We start from the raw sequence: 16219 nt of genomic DNA on the forward strand, positions 1-16219 counted from the left end.
GAAAAAACATATGCTTCATAAAAAAAGTTTTTTTGGGGTTTATTGTTATCATTATTATTATTATTATTATAGAGTGTGGTCTAGACCACAGTATCCTGACATAACTTCTGTTAGGATTCTCAACGCTATAAATAATTTCTTTGTTTCTTTATGTTTTTTCCTTGATGTTTTCCTGGAAACAATGTTTGTGCTTTATTGGTACAATAAAGATTTGATCTGAACTCAACTGATCAGGAAGTTACATTTAAACGTATAAGACCCAAGGATCTCCATGCATTCTGCAAAAGACCTGTGCATGGTAACCATTTTTTGACCATACTATGTTTTTTTTTTGGCTAATTATGTGAAATGAAAATTGTACGCTAAACACACAAAACCATGTCATCTGTCCCTCTTGCATGTCTGGGAGAGAAGTTGTTTTCTACTATATCTGCATTTGGTGCAGACAGAATAAACAGCAGCAATTGTATACTGAGTCAGACATGAATTATGGAAACCGTAACTTGATAATGAAATGCAACAATTATATGAATAGGCTTGTAAGTAATTGATTCACGTACTTTGGTCTGGAGCCAGCAAATATTTGCTCAAGGTGTTATCTCGGTTTTGAACTTTTGTTGCCAGCAGATACAAGTGTTTATTCACAATCTAATACAAGATAGGGCAACTCCTCAAAATTAGCAGAAGATACCTGACATGGAAAAGTTAATTAACCTGTGCACTTCAGTTTCAGCCCCACAGGCAGCCTACATTTATGCAGCCATGGTATTTTGATGTGTCTGGATTTGCCTGGATTAATTATTAGCGATACAAAAAAAGTGACGCATATTTCTCACATTACAAAGCAGTCTCTAATGTGTGTAGCAAAAGGCTCTGCACGAAAACCTGCATTTATAATGCCTTCCTAATGCTGAAGGTGCATTCTAAACACAACAAGAACAACCACACTTCAACCAGTTCCAAATGTAGGTTCTTTGGCATGATAAGGGGCCTGCGGATGCTCAGGAATCATTGTGCTACATGGAACTTCTCCCTTCCTAATGCAGACAAGACAAAGACACAGCCTATACAAACTTGGTTAAATGATGCATCAAACTCAATTCCTAGTTGATATTTAGAGGTTACCAAAAACAGGCCTCACTTAAAGTCAATAAATTATAATTATACAATTGTTTTAGTTTTTATTAATTAAGCCACAACTGTAGGTTATATAAAGTAGTTTATAAGCTGCAACATTTAAATGACGTTGACACATTAATCATTCATTACTAATAATAATAATACTCCAACAACATAGGCTATTATTGTGAAAGGAGCCATGCTGAATAATGAGTAGACTTGCTATTATGGACATTTACTAACAGAGCTGAGTACTTCCTCCACCACTGCTCGTCCCTGTGTTTCACTGTTATCTTTTAAATTCAGAGGTTTAAAAGAAGACTCTCACAGCCAACAGCAAAGTATTTCCAGATGTTGTTCCTCTGGGATACAAGTCCAGTTTGAGGCGGATTGAGGAGGCATGGGGCATATAATCACAATAAACTGGAGATCACATGGAACGATTCGAGAACTTGTGAACTTCAAAATTCAACGCCAGCACCGCCAAGTTTCGGCTTGTACATTTTTACAGGCATGGCATTTTGGATCTGTTCTCTCCAGTGCGCGTACCCATGCGCATGCGTCCTTGCGTTGAGTGAAAAGGGAACGCGCTGTAACGGAGATAATTAGAAAAGCGTTCCAGTGAACCGCTATACGTTCCTACCATAGACTGTTAATATTAATACAGTCTATGGTTCCTACAGACTTCAGGGCACTCAGACCAACTGTAAACGCCCCTGTGGTTAGCGTGTACGTTTCTTGTTTCCGCCAGCTTCTTGTTTCCGCCACATTGTTTCGAGGGATGAACTTTGACGCTCACATCGCACCAGTGCTTCCACCCGGGTGTGTGTGCTACAGGCAGACGCATATTTCGCGTTTTCCCACGCAGTGTGTGTCACCAAGAGCAACGTGAACTTGGTTGCAACATCATTGTACAGTACAACAGGCTTGTTCCACGGATTAGAGCTCCTCTGTCGGGCAGCGCTGCTGGTAAGTAACACCCTTTTCGAGCTAACCTAGAGCAGCCTGTGTTGGGAGTTTTCTAGTCTACGTGCCTGTAGGGAGACATGGGGGACCACTGATCTGCTATAACTGGCCTCATTGGATCACGATATAGGGAATGTATTATATTTATTTGTACATTTGGATCAGTGTATTTAGTTATGTTTTCCTTTTGATCGGTTGGATGGATGGGCTGGGCTGGAAAAGACTTGGCTGCATCATATCTGTAAAGGATAATGACATGTATTCTTGAATTTATTCAACCACCGAGAGTTATTATGTCCTGTGATCAGTGGCATTGAATCTGACTCGAAGTGGAACTAAACCTCAAGCCTCCCGGGTACCCTATCATTTCTCTCTTCTCACTCTAATAATCAAGCAAGGGTACACTATGAAATACGTTTGGCAAATGTTAATAGATAAAGACTAAGGAGCTGCATTGGCATTGCTGCATGAATAACATAGTAACATAGTAACAATACATATACATAGTTTTTGATGCATCAGTCTTGTGTGTTGCTTATTGCTGCAAAACCCAGATGTGTTTTTCCACTACAGTACATACTCCTGAATGTAGTTTAACACAACATTTGACTGAAGAGTAAACATTTACTGTAGTATGTTTCAGATATGTCTGTTACTTTTACAATAGACTTCTATTTATCACAGAAATAATGTCTTTTCTTTTGTAACTTAACCACTGATGTTGCATTTAATGGGACTTTGTCATATTTGTTCACATGCAATTTGTTTTGTTACTACACAAGGTCAAGGAATACACACACGCAGACACGCAGACACACACACACACACACACACACACTGGGAAGCACCTGTCCTTGAATCAGTCAGTCGATTGCAAGTCTGCCTTTTAGTTCAAGCAAAGAACAGTCTGTGTAATTTAGTCTAGCAGCCAGCAACAAGATCAATATGACAATCAAGAATGGATATTATGAAAAGGGCTTTCATTTTTCCATTTATATCTCTCAACCTACATTTACCTGTAAATGATTTGACAATGTCCTTAGGTCGGGTACCAGCGACAACAACAGATTTAATTTAAGAGCTCTGCAGAACCTGCAGAATAACTACATTAAAAGATAAGATGAAGTCATATAATGTAATTTAGTGGCTTTATACTGCACTTCACCCTTCCAAAGTCCAAATATATGTTTGGCATTGTGCCATGAATCTTCCCAGCTGGATCAGGACAGTGCCTTTCACATCATAAAAGACAATATGCCAAAGTTGTGGTGGGTGGGTGAGTGGAAAGCAAATATTGTCTCGAACTTGTACATAGGAGGCAGGACAATTACTGTAGGAACTTAGCCACGATGAGGTCTGATGTGACAGCGTAGGGTACAGAAATGTAACTGTATGCATACTGCCCAAACTGGGTACAGAAATTTTAACTGCTGTTCTTTCAAAAAAGGTTATTATACAGTAATTTGGGATTACTGATTTCTGATCCATTGCCACCATTGCATTCCCCTATTGGATGCTTGCTTCTTGTTAGTGTGAGGCATGTTCATTTTTGTTTTGTTTGCCACAACTCTTGATTGTGAATGAGTGTGAGGATGATTATGTAAATCTCAATGTCATCTTTCAAAAAAAATAGACACCCAGATGGCACAATATGATCGAATGAGTGAAATATTGTTTTACTATACTTTTTCAATTTATTGAATCTATATTGATCCTGACATTGAAACCATATTGAAAGTGCTCGTTATGACTAAATGTCAGATTTTTAGTCGTGACTGACACTGAATGTGCCTAGTTGATTTTGATATATTGAAACAATGTTACACTAATTACAGTAACTACAAGAAACCAAAAATTGTTATGACATTTTTTTTATTTATACTTTATTTGTACAAAATTATATTGTTCACATGTAAATCAAGTTTAAGAAAACTTGCTTTCATAAACAAAATTAGCTAACGTTTCCAAAAAGTAAATGACACTAGGACCAATTAAAATTTACATAATGCTTACTAACAAATTATGGTGTCCCGTAAATTTTTTTTCTGAAACTATACTTAAAGATTAAATATATAAGAGTGTACTATATGATCACCCCATGGGATTTCACCTCTCTAAATCACTGACGGTCAGCTGCAAAATCTTTGTGTTGCAGTGCAAAAATTTAAAAAAGACAGATAAAAAGATGAAAAGTTGATTTTAAGATAGTTGCAAATCTTTCCATCCTAATTATATATGAACCACATAAGATGGTCTTGTATACACATTCTTCATTTCTAAGTGTCTAGGCTATTTGTTTTGTTTTGTTTCTTACTTACCAGGACAGTTCAGTTACTTTTCTGGTGTTCAGGTGTCAGCATGTACCTAACACTACAAACCGTATTAATTATGTTATTTTTGCTATCAGATCGGAGGCCAAATGGGGCTAAGGGGGCTTTACTGTAAATCAATATTATCCATATTTTATTGTGATACAAACTCACATAACATGCTGAGAGTAGACCATTTGTACTGATCTGTAGATCACCTCGGAAGTCCAAACTTGACAGATTAGAGTGGTGTGTTGGAGTGACAAAGGGGTGGACAGAAAATAACATCTTTCCAATGTGTAATACACTTAGATTGCAGTTGTTGTACAGCATTTTAGATAGATAGATAGAGATAAATAGTATCTTGGAAAGATTGATGTGCAAGCCAGAGAGAGAGGAGCTCACAAAGCTAAAAACACACAAGCACTATTATGTTTTGACAAGGTCAATATTTGATCGTAACTGTGTATTTAAACTAGAGATGCACCGATTAGAACTTCCTAGGCCGATTCCGATTTCCGATTTTCTTTGAGTTTGACCTGCCGATACCGATTTTAGCCGATTCCGATTTCATTTTTTCTAACCACTTTACAGCACACCCAAATATTTATTTTCTATCTTTTCTTAAATAGAACATTTTGCATTTTGTATAGAACATTTTTTGAACAGATAATGGATCACTATAAAATATAACTATATAAATTACTCCTGGTGTGGGAAATTCACACACATCTAAAGAGCAATGTTAGAACCATTTCCTTCTTTTCACATCCAATAACCAACTTAATATAATAAATATAGCCTTGTAGTATAAAGATATTTCTCAAAACACACGCAGGCCTGTTTGAACGTCAACAGTAACGTTACCTGAAAACATAAACGTCACCACTCATTTTACACACAGTTTAGCAACAAACTAAACGCTGGGGGAAGATTACTACGTTTTTAATGTTGGTGTGGAGCGGTATATGCACCCCCACTAACCTGGAAAGCGTTTTAAACAGTAACGTTAATACAGCGGGTCGGAGGAATACAGTCTCTTTTTTTTTTTTAACACAGCGTCTCTTGCAGCGTCAGAGGCAGAGGGACAGTCGCGGCAGCGTTTGCTAACGTTAGCTTCTTGTCTCATCTGGGGTCTGATCAACAGCAAAAATTCATCAAAGTCAGTGTGCCCAACGCTATTTTCCAATAAACTGTAGCTGTCATATTTCACGGGACCCGCGGTTTTCATGTTCCACTTATTGAGCCTCAGAGGGGAGAGAGAGAGAGAGAGAGAGAGAGAGAGCGGCTGAGATCAGTAGAGCAGACTGCTCTGCAGAGCAGTATATAATTACGACTTTATAACATTTCATGAACAGGTGATTGAGCGGCGGTGCGCTGATCTTGCGCGATGTTAATCATGCGGCGCTCGAGTGCATTTGACCGGCATAAAATCGGCATAAGTCAGACTGACCGGCCGGTCACCGGTCATGGCCGAGCACGTGAAAATCGTCCGATTCCGGTCACTGGCCGGTCAATCGGTGCATCTCTAATTTAAACTCAAACTTAAAGTAACTTGCCATTTGCTTAAGGCCAGGCAAAGCAGCCTGTGTGTATTTATTTTTCAAGCGGTCTCCGCTCTTTGCTGACAGACTGATAGATGGAGAGATAGAGAGCTAGAGGCGGGTGGCTGTAGCTCAGTTCATAGGGAGTTTGGTTGGGAACCTGAGGGTTGCTGGTTCAAGTCCCTGAACAGACCAAAGTACGGAGTGTGGACTGGCAGCTGGAGAGATGCCAGTTCACCTCCTGACCTTGATCCTCCTCTTGAGCAAGGCACCAAACCCCTCTCAACCGCTCATGGCGCCTGTTAAGCAGTTGCACCCCACTCACTCTGACATCTCTCCATTAGTGCATGTATAGGACCTGAGCATAAGTATGTGTATTTCAGGCCTGTGTCTAGTTTGCAATAACAACAAAGTGTAAATTGCAATTGGGGATCAATAAAGAGGATAGATAGATTACATTACGTGGCGGTTACGTTAAGCCACCAAAACAAATAAATAAAAATACTACAATGTGCTGTTTTATTTTAGTTTACAGTCACATTTGTGACACAATGGTCCTTAACAAATGCACACATGTAAACAAAGTATTATTACTGTCAATGTACTGTATTACTGCCTCTGCCTCAGGCAACTGTGTATTTAAACTCAAACTTAAAGTAACTTGCCATTTGCTTAAGGCAAGGCAAAGCAGTCTGTGTGTAATTATTTAATTGTAATTTATGTAATTAATTAACGGTCTCTGCTCTCTCTACCTTGCTCAAACAATTAAAGGGAGCGGTAAAAAATACAGATAAATCAGTAAATACGAAGGCTATTAAGTGATATAGGGATGCACTGATACCGATGACAGTATCCGGCATCGGTCCGATGCCATGCGCATGTACTCATACTTGACATCATAAAATTACTCCAATACTACCACACGCAATACCACCTTATAGCAACGTTACATTAACTTCTCCGTCGAGCAGGTTTAGGCAGCAGAAGAGGAGCAATGCCAGCTGTTTGGAGATTTTTGGCTGTTAAAATAGGCACTCTTTTGACCTGATTGTCAGCACCTGGGGGTACAGAAACTCAAAACAAGTGTCAGTAGCAACAGCAAAATAACCTGTTTGGCAATGGCAGAGAAGATTTGGCAAATATTTCATGGGCACAACCCACATACTCAGCGCTGCTGCTCATCCCATAAATGCATGTTCCTTAGATTGCCTCTGTATCTCCGTTTTTCGAATATCTCAGTTCCTTTTAAATTGTAGGCCTAACTGATTTTCTCTTTTTTCAGAACCTTCTCTGGATGTTGGCAGGCAGGCAGGCTTACGCATTAATAACACTGGGTTTTGACGTCTTCTCAGTGTACTGGAGCGGAGGTATGAGATTCCCAGCCGTCACCACATCACAGAAACAGTGTTTCCAAAGCTGCTTTGTGAAGAAGCACATCAGCAGCCTGTTGCCTGTAAGCTTCACTACTGAAGCTTATGGGCTGAAGCTATTTTAAGTAGCAGTGTCAGCCCAATGTCTCTCATCAGCTTAACAGGCATAAAAACATGAAGGAAACGATATTTCGATTTGTTTCGTTTTCATACGGTCTATACATGTATATATACATGTATATATATATATATATACACAGCGCTGTTTTAACAACCCCAATGCTAATCTGAAAATGGCGTTTTTATTTTACAAATAAGCTAAAATAAAAGCTGTCGATTTGTAGTCTAACTGTTTGTATAGTTTGCCAGTCTATAAAGTCTATTTGAACAATAGCTTGTAAACTTAGCTGCTGGTGTAAACAAACCATCCTCTCTGCTGGAGCTGGTAACACATGGCTACTCAATATGCATGTGAATAACGTCATCGGACTTTGCGTTCTTCATTCTTTTCTAAACTTCACTCAGTATTTTGATATCAGGAATTATATGATTTATTGTATTGCCATTAGCTCTGGGCAATGTCCAACCCATGGCCACTGCGCTTATACAGTGCCTTGCGAAAGTATTCGGCCCCCTTCAACTTTTCGACCTTTTGCCACATTTCAGGCCTCAAACATAAAGATATAAAACTGTAATTTTTTGTGAAGAATCAACAACAAGTGGGACACAATCATGAAGTGGAACGAAATTTATTGGATATTTCAAACCTTTTAAACAAATAAAAAACTGAAATATTGGGCGTGCAAAATTATTCAGCCCCCTTTAGTTAATACTTTGTAGCGCCACCTTTTGCTGCGATTACAGCTGTAAGTCGCTTGGGGTATGTCTCTATCAGTTTTGCACATCAAGAGACTGACATTTTTGCCCATTCCTCCTTGCAAAACAGCTCGAGCTCAGTGAGGTTGGATGGAGAGCGTTTGTGAACAGCAGTTTTCAGTTCTTTCCACAGATTCTCGATTGGATTCAGGTCTGGACTTTGACTTGGCCATTCTAACACCTGGATATGTTTATTTGTGAACCATTCCATTGTAGATTTTGCTTTATGTTTTGGATCATTGTCTTGTTGGAAGACAAATCTCCGTCCCAGTCTCAGGTCTTTTGCAGACTCCATCAGGTTTTCTTCCAGAATGGTCCTGTATTTGGCTCCATCCATCTTCCCATCAATTTTAACCATCTTCCCTGTCCCTGCTGAAGAAAAGCAGGCCCAAACCATGATGCTGCCACCACCATGTTTGACAGTGGGGATGGTGTGTTCAGGGTGATGAGCTTTTACGCCAAACATAACGTTTTGCATTGTTGCCAAAAAGTTCGATTTTGGTTTCATCTGACCACAGCACCTTCTTCCACATGTTTGGTGTGTCTCCCAGGTGGCTTTTGGCAAACTTTAAACGACACTTTTTATGGATATCTTTAAGAAATGGCTTTCTTCTTGCCACTCTTCCATAAAGGCCAGATTTGTGCAGTATACGACTGATTGTTGTCCTATGGACAGAGTCTCCCACCTCAGCTGTAGATCTCTGCAGTTCATCCAGAGTGATCATGGGCCTCTTGGCTGCATCTCTGATCAGTCTTCTCATTGTATGAGCTGAAAGTTTAGAGGGACGGCCGGGCTCGTGAGATTTGTAGTGGTCTGATACTCCTTCCATTTCAATATTATCGCTTGCACAGTGCTCCTTGGGATGTTTAAAGCTTGGGAAATCTTTTTGTATCCAACCGGCTTTAAACTTCTCCACAACAGTATCTCGGACCTGCCTGGTGTGTTCCTTGTTCTTCATGATGCTCTGCGCTTTAAACGGACCTCTGAGACTATCACAGAGCAGGTGCATTTATACGGAGACTTGATTACACACAGCTGGATTCTATTTATCATCATTAGTCATTTAGGTCAACATTGGATCATTCAGAGATCCTCACTGAACTTCTGAGAGAGTTTGCTGCACTGAAAGTAAAGGGGCTGAATAATTTTGCACGCCCACTTTTTCAGTTTTTTATTTGTTAAAAAAGTTTGAAATAGCCAATGAATTTCGTTCCACTTCATAATTGGGACCCACTTGTTGTTGATTCTTCACAAAAAATTACAGTTTTATATCTTTATGTTTGAGGCCTGAAATGTGGCAAAAGGTCGAAACGTTCAAGGGGGCCGAATACTTTCGCAAGGCACTGTAGGTCCCATGACATGGTGCTCTTTGGGTGCTTTTATATAGGCCTTAGTGGTCCCCTAATACTGTATCTGAAGTCATTTTTCCGAAATTCAGCCTTGGTGCAGAATTACAGCCACTAGAGCCAGTCCCACAATGAGCTTTCCTTAGTATGTGCCATTTCTGTGTCTGTAGCTATAGAGGAGGAGGAGGGGGGGGGGGGTGAAAACACCCTCCGACCCATGAGGGTAAGTACTCGGTATTGGCGAGTACCCAAATGTAAGGTGCATCCCTAAAGTGATATACCTGCAATGGTGTTGAAATAAAACCCAGTCCTTTTTGTCTGAGACTGAGACAACACTGAGTAAAAATAATAATAATAATAGTAATAATAATAATAATAATAATAATAATACTACTAATAATAATAATAATAATAATAATAATAAATTGAATTTGTATAGCGCTTAAAATGCAGTCGATAACATGATCAGAGCGAGCTCAACACTAACGAGTAGGGCTGGATCCGAATATTCGGATATTCGTTTGTTGGGTAGGTATTTGATTTTCAATTTTTGGATTTGATTATTCGTTTTTTTTCTTTAAAGACCTTGGACACCCACACAGGTGTTTTCAGTTATTCTGGCTGATTAGACCTCTTCCCAGGACTCTGTGGGTGTGTATACACTGATTGATTGACATCTTTCTGAGCCTCCAGTTAGCTCTGTTGCACCTGTTAGGGCAGGACACATGACATCTTTATCATTCTTATTGGTAGATGAAATTTGTGACGTAATAAATTCCCATATATATCACCTTTAACCTGGGCAGAGGTCTAATCAGCCAGAACAACTGAAAACACCTGTGTGGCTGTCCAGGGCCTTTAATACTGTAATAAAGTTAACTTTGGGAGAAATGCAACCCCAACGTCATGTAAAGCCTGGTTCAGACGGCAGGATAATTAGGCTGATTTTAGCCCTGATTCACCCCTCCCGACAATCTTAAGGATGTTTCGATTATCGTAAAATAATCTGATCAGATATTCCTGCCGTGTGTGGTGTGTTAAGACTGCTCTCGTCTGCTCGGAAGGACGTCTGGACCGCTCCGATCTCAAATCGGGGATCGTTGGATTTATTTGGCCCGATTCCTCCTTGTGTGTGGTGTCCCCCGGGGACAAACGAGCACGCAGCCTGTGTAAAATAAATAAAGTCGATGGGCATAACTACATCCACAACTGCAGTCCACCAGAGTACATGGAAACGAATATATGAACGTTTATTAATCTGTGTAATACCTAACGACATTTCTATGAGAAAAAACAAATCACCTCCATATCATGATGTAGCAAGTATAGTCCATGCTCGCGTTGTCTTCTTTGACCATCGCCTTTTCTTTTGATAACGTTTTTTTTTGGTTAAAAACACACTACAAACTATTGCCACTGCATCCTCTTCGTCCGCAATGATTGTTTACTCTGAAGTCACGTTTGATCTCGAGGGATTTTGCGAGATTTCCCGTCTGACCTGGGAATGCTCGGGAGTCAAATCGGTTCGTGTGTGATGTGTTGATTTTGCCGTGTGCTGCGCACCACACACTGTACGACCAAAACTGTTAGACCCGTGATTTTTTATCACCGTGTGTGGGGTCTCTCAGGATTGGAAAATCGGCCGACAATTTTAAAATCGTCCCGTGTGAACCAGGCTTAACCGGTGATCAGACTTGTCAGTCTGTTTGGAGACCATTTGAGAATACCGTACAGTAAACATCACTGCCTCTATTGCTGCCACAAGAAAGTTTTAAAACACTATGAGGGTAAAAAATGAAACACAAGCAGCTGACTAATTACTCCAAGACCCTACCCCTCTCACACACATTGGCCAACTCTGGCAGACCTGCTCCCTCCTGGTTTCCAACATGAAATGTAAAAAAAAAAAGTTGTCAAATTTGCAGTGACACGTGCCAAAAATACTTGCACCGTCTCACTGGTCGCAGTCTGAAGAGTTGATATGCCTTGCAATAATGACTCACTCCTACTGCACTATTTAAAAGATGCATCAAATTAAATACATCTTATTGTTATTGAGATTAGTCATATTTAGAGCACAGAATATAAAGCTATATGAGCTTGTTTGCATGTTAAAGAAAGCTATTTTCTTATTATATTTATAGCAGAGTGCAGTATACAGCCATCAGCTTTTTTACTGATGAGATGCCTTATTCCTATGAATCCTTGTTCTAGATAATACATTCAAGTAATTACCTTTGGATGCGACACACAAAGCCCAGTTGTTTGCAGATGGTAAGGACCGTAAAGCCCAAAGATATGTAACCCTGGTTCAATATCTCAGTGTGGGAACAGTCTGCGATGACCAATTGGAAATGGTCAGCTGTTGCCAAAATACAACAGAGCCAACCTTCTCCTTCATAGAACTAATAAGTTTTTTTCTCAATCGATTTGGCACATTTACTGAAACAAACTTACAATTGTCAAAACTCTTAAGTACAATCCTCACACCACGTGGTACATTCAGCACACCACTCTGTGACCTGCATAAGGTGATTACTAAAAGAATTAACTCATGTTTCAAATGTAAATAAATCAATTTATTAATAAGACATCTTGTCAAATGACGGTGTACTCTGAACTAGTGTAGTGCCCGTTTAGAGCGTGTGCCTGTTCGGAACGGGCTTTAGATTAGTATCAAATTGAGCAAACATGTTTTTGTAAAGCTTTGGTGGAGTTCCTATTGTGAAATATGAACTATAAGTGTTTGTCTATGTTCTGAGGCAATCATCTTTAGCTATCCTGAGCAATAGAGAATACTGTACAGTCATAATTTAGTTGACTTTTTTTGTCTGTATAGCAAAATATCGTATTTGTTGTTAGAAGTTAAAACTCCAAAGGAATTCTGAAACTCAGTTCCTCTAGAAACAAACAGGAATTCCATTAAATTTCAATTACATTTTATTTATAGTATCAAATCATAACAGAGTTATCTCAAGACACATTACAGATAGAGTAGGTCTAGACCACACTCTATAAATTCCAAAACCCCAACAATTACAATAATTCCCTCAAGAGCAAGCATTAGCAGTGGCTGTTGCGACAGTGGCGAGGAAAAACTCCCTTTTAGGAAGAAACCTCAGCAGATCCAGACTCTTGATAGGCGGTGTCTGACTGGGCCGGTTGGGGATGTGATGACATTAAAGATAATGGAACAGTGACTTCGAAGGTAGTCGTGGAAGTTCATGTCATAGCAGGGCACATCGTGTCATACTGAGTAGTGCAGTCTGCAATACCGGATCCTGACTACTCTGTGCGTATGAACATCACAGCAGGGCGTTGTGGGATGCAACGTGGCGCTGCAGAGCATGGGTGGATGCGGCGGACGCAGCAGGACGCAGCAAGACGCGGCCGGGCATTGCAGGAAGAAAAAAACATAAGGACTCTTATAACTTAGTAACAAGCATTTCTGGGACAGGATGCATACAAAAGGAAACAAGTGAAAACAGAGATGAGAGAGCAGCTCAGTGTGTCATAGGAAGGAAGGAACTTCCCCGGCAGTCTAGAATTATAACAGCATAGCTAAGAGAATGGAAGTGAAAAAAACAAAGACCTACCTAAATTGCATGATGGAATGTGGATGACATAGAACACATGAAGCACTTACAGCAGAAGTGAAGCAACAAAGTAAAAACCACAGGCTAACCATAAGTATGGAAATTAGTGTTTATTATGGAAGTAAAGCTGTCTCATCAGATTTTGAAATTAAAAAGCCATTGAATTTCTAGCACTGAATATTTATGCATTGATCATATGTATCTTAATTTTTTTCCTCTAGTTTTACTCTTGAAATGTTCAACAACTAATTTTCACTACTACCGATCTAGATTCTAGAATCAATTGCTTTTTCTTGGGTTCCCGGATGTCAACACTGGATTTTAAACATTACATTTTGCAGCTGAATTTGGCCTGTTGAATTTGAGCAAGTTGAAATTATGTTAGTTGAATTTTAAACATTGTATTTAGCATCTGGATTTGTTATATTGGATTTTTTTTTAAATTAGTTGTCCAAAATTTGAAGAGTAAAATTCAGAGGCAAACATTTCAGATACATGAGTTCAGTGCATAAATATTTGGTGCTAGAAATTCAATGGCTTTTTAATTTCAAAATTTGATGAAACCGATTTACTTCCATAGTTTATCTGTATCTGTATCTGTATCTAATGTATCCCTCAGCCCTGTCAGACTCATACACCAACGCATCGACACCACCCTTCATGTTCTAAATGTGTTCATTTGATCTGATTTCAAACTGGATGTTATCTTACTGTAACAATATTGGATATATAATAGTTGACAATATTTTTTTTATACAAGTGATATTGGTGTTTAGGTTGGTTTGTTCAAGTTTGCATTTGCACTGACTGAGTGGCAGAAGCTAGACGTTACAAGCATTTCCAAAAATTATCCATCGCATTTAGCTAACTAGTTCAACCATTTATCCACATGTAGCTAACTATTTTGACGGTTTACCATTTACATTTACCTATTTGAGCTGTTAATTCATTACCTTTAGCAAATTACTTCAACCATTTCTCCATAAGCCTACTTTTAGCTTACTGTTTAGATTTCCCTATTCACTTGCTAACTAGTTTTCATACTAGGCTTTCCATGTACCCCTTAGCAACTGCAGAAGGGGTACTTTACATATTGAGTAAAAAAGAGAAAAAAGTAAGCAGTTTAGGCCAATAGCAAATTATTTGTCTATATATGGAATTGGTTTAGAGATATAGATTGATGATTAAAATCTTTTAGTATGGATTACTAATAATATGTTGTCTGAAATCTGAGAACGTGGAAGTTGACAAAGAAGCTTAGGATATTAGAGAATCCTAGGATCAAAATTGTCCTTACATGATACCACAGAAACCCGGCAGGGAGTCACCCTGTCTCATCTACTGTACATTCTACATATTCTATGGCTCCCTGAGGATATCAGAACAAATGTAAAACAAAGATGTGTTTCGGTGTATGGAGTTAAACTGTGGAATGAATTAGAAATTGACATGAAAATGTCACACAATCTACCGATTAAAAAATTTATTTAAACATAAGGTGATTAACAAATATAAAGCAGAAGTGTGAATACCAGAAAGTACACAAAATGTATGGGATTGTTTGTGTTGTACTGGGTTATATAGTGCATACTTAGTTTCTGTAACTTTCATCTTCGTATGAAAGAATATAATTCATGAAAAAAGGGTAGGTGTAATAAGATCAGGCTTCAGCCTACACCTTTTCGGTCCTGTTTATTTCTTGTATATATATTTTATTAGTATTGTTGTTAAAAAATAAATATCTCTTTAGGAAGCAAAATAAGTTGATTATAGCCTGCAATTTATTTGAAAGCTTTTCTTCATAAAAGCGGTCAAAGTGTTACAAATGGGCACCAGATTTAGCTCCTCCGACCGGATTAAATTCAGGGATTATGTGTTTTAGAGCCGATTTTCTATTGTGAGCAGAATGCACATGTGATTTTCTTTAGAGAGTGTTTTTTGGTGTTTGAGATAAATCAGCTGGTAGGTAACAGGGGTTCAAAGAAGAAGTTCATTTTGAGTCATAATTTTTGTCTGTGTTGACCGCGTTGCAATGACTTTACCCATTTACAATCGACCCAAATAAATCTCACAATAAATCTTATTTTTGATTCATACATCAATTTAATTGGTAATATTGATTAATATGAATTAAATAATGATTATTTGTTTACATCCTTACTCAAAGCTACCATAAAACAAGACTATCTTAATATGGAGCTCATGTTAATGCCAATCTTAAAATAAATGTTAATCTTTAATAATTAGCTTGATAATGACATGTTTTTCTACTCATGCCAAGTACCTACAGTATTAGCCTTGTCAGCCCTCGTCTGCTTTTGGAATGTGGGAGGAAGGAACCAACAAATCCCTGACAATATTTTCCCATGCAGTGCTTTTGCTCCAATTACTTCCACTGTGCAGCCTGACTCATCTTTAATCACTACAGTGTGTGACTCAGCTCTTTAAGTGGTCTGTCTGCATTTCTTTGGTGACCCATGGTTAGACATGCAGCAATGCTTTATGTAGGTCTGTGGTGAAGGGCATTTCTGACAGGACTAAATCTTACTCTGTTGGTCCCTCACATCTTCCCAGTGTCAGTCAGCAGGCCAGCGTGCCCCCCGGCATTGTACAGCGCAGCGTTTGACCCCCTTTGCTCTCCCAGCCGCCCCTCCTTCCCCCACACGTTGTACAGTGTCACACACAGCCAGGCAGTGTGCTGCTCTGCTCTTGTGTTGCCTCTTGTGTCTGTTAGAGGGTCCTGTGCCTCCTGTATGTCCAGCTGTTTTAACTCCCTCACGTACAGGATGTTGATAGAGGGCTATAGCGCTATACTATGTAAGGCTGCAACAAATTATTTTGCATTTAGCAATGAATCTGTCAGTTATTTTTGTGATTCGTCTATACAGTGAAAAGTCCCGTCTTTAAATTACTTGTTTTGTCCAACTTACTATCTCCCAGCAAATCTTTACATTTTGCTCACCAATTATCAAATGAATCTCTTTCAATCAACCATAATAATCATTTTAGCTTTAGCTGTATGCTATAAATTTGAAGACTAGAAGATCAGCCCATATCCAAGACTGTAAGAATTTAGTTCTTCTATACAAAAT

General features: G+C 38.9%; 1 protein-coding gene across 3 annotated transcripts in view; it reads left to right on the forward strand.

Annotated features, from left to right (window-relative positions):
- The first annotated feature begins 1624 nt into the window (after positions 1 to 1624).
- Positions 1625 to 16219, forward strand: part of st3gal4 (ST3 beta-galactoside alpha-2,3-sialyltransferase 4) — a 47081-nt gene continuing 32486 nt past the window's right edge. Inside the window, exons 1-2 of one of the 3 annotated variants that reach the window (XM_039780426.1) lie at positions 1625 to 2088; positions 7221 to 7305. The gene's annotated coding sequence lies outside the window, so the exon portion shown is untranslated. The remainder of the gene's footprint in view (positions 2089 to 7220; positions 7306 to 16219) is intronic. The other 2 variants (XM_039780442.1, XM_039780435.1) reach the window with 2 other exon arrangements.

Source organism: Perca fluviatilis, chromosome 2, assembly GCF_010015445.1.
Source record: "Perca fluviatilis chromosome 2, GENO_Pfluv_1.0, whole genome shotgun sequence".
In the NCBI taxonomy this organism is placed as follows: Eukaryota; Metazoa; Chordata; class Actinopteri; order Perciformes; family Percidae; genus Perca; species Perca fluviatilis.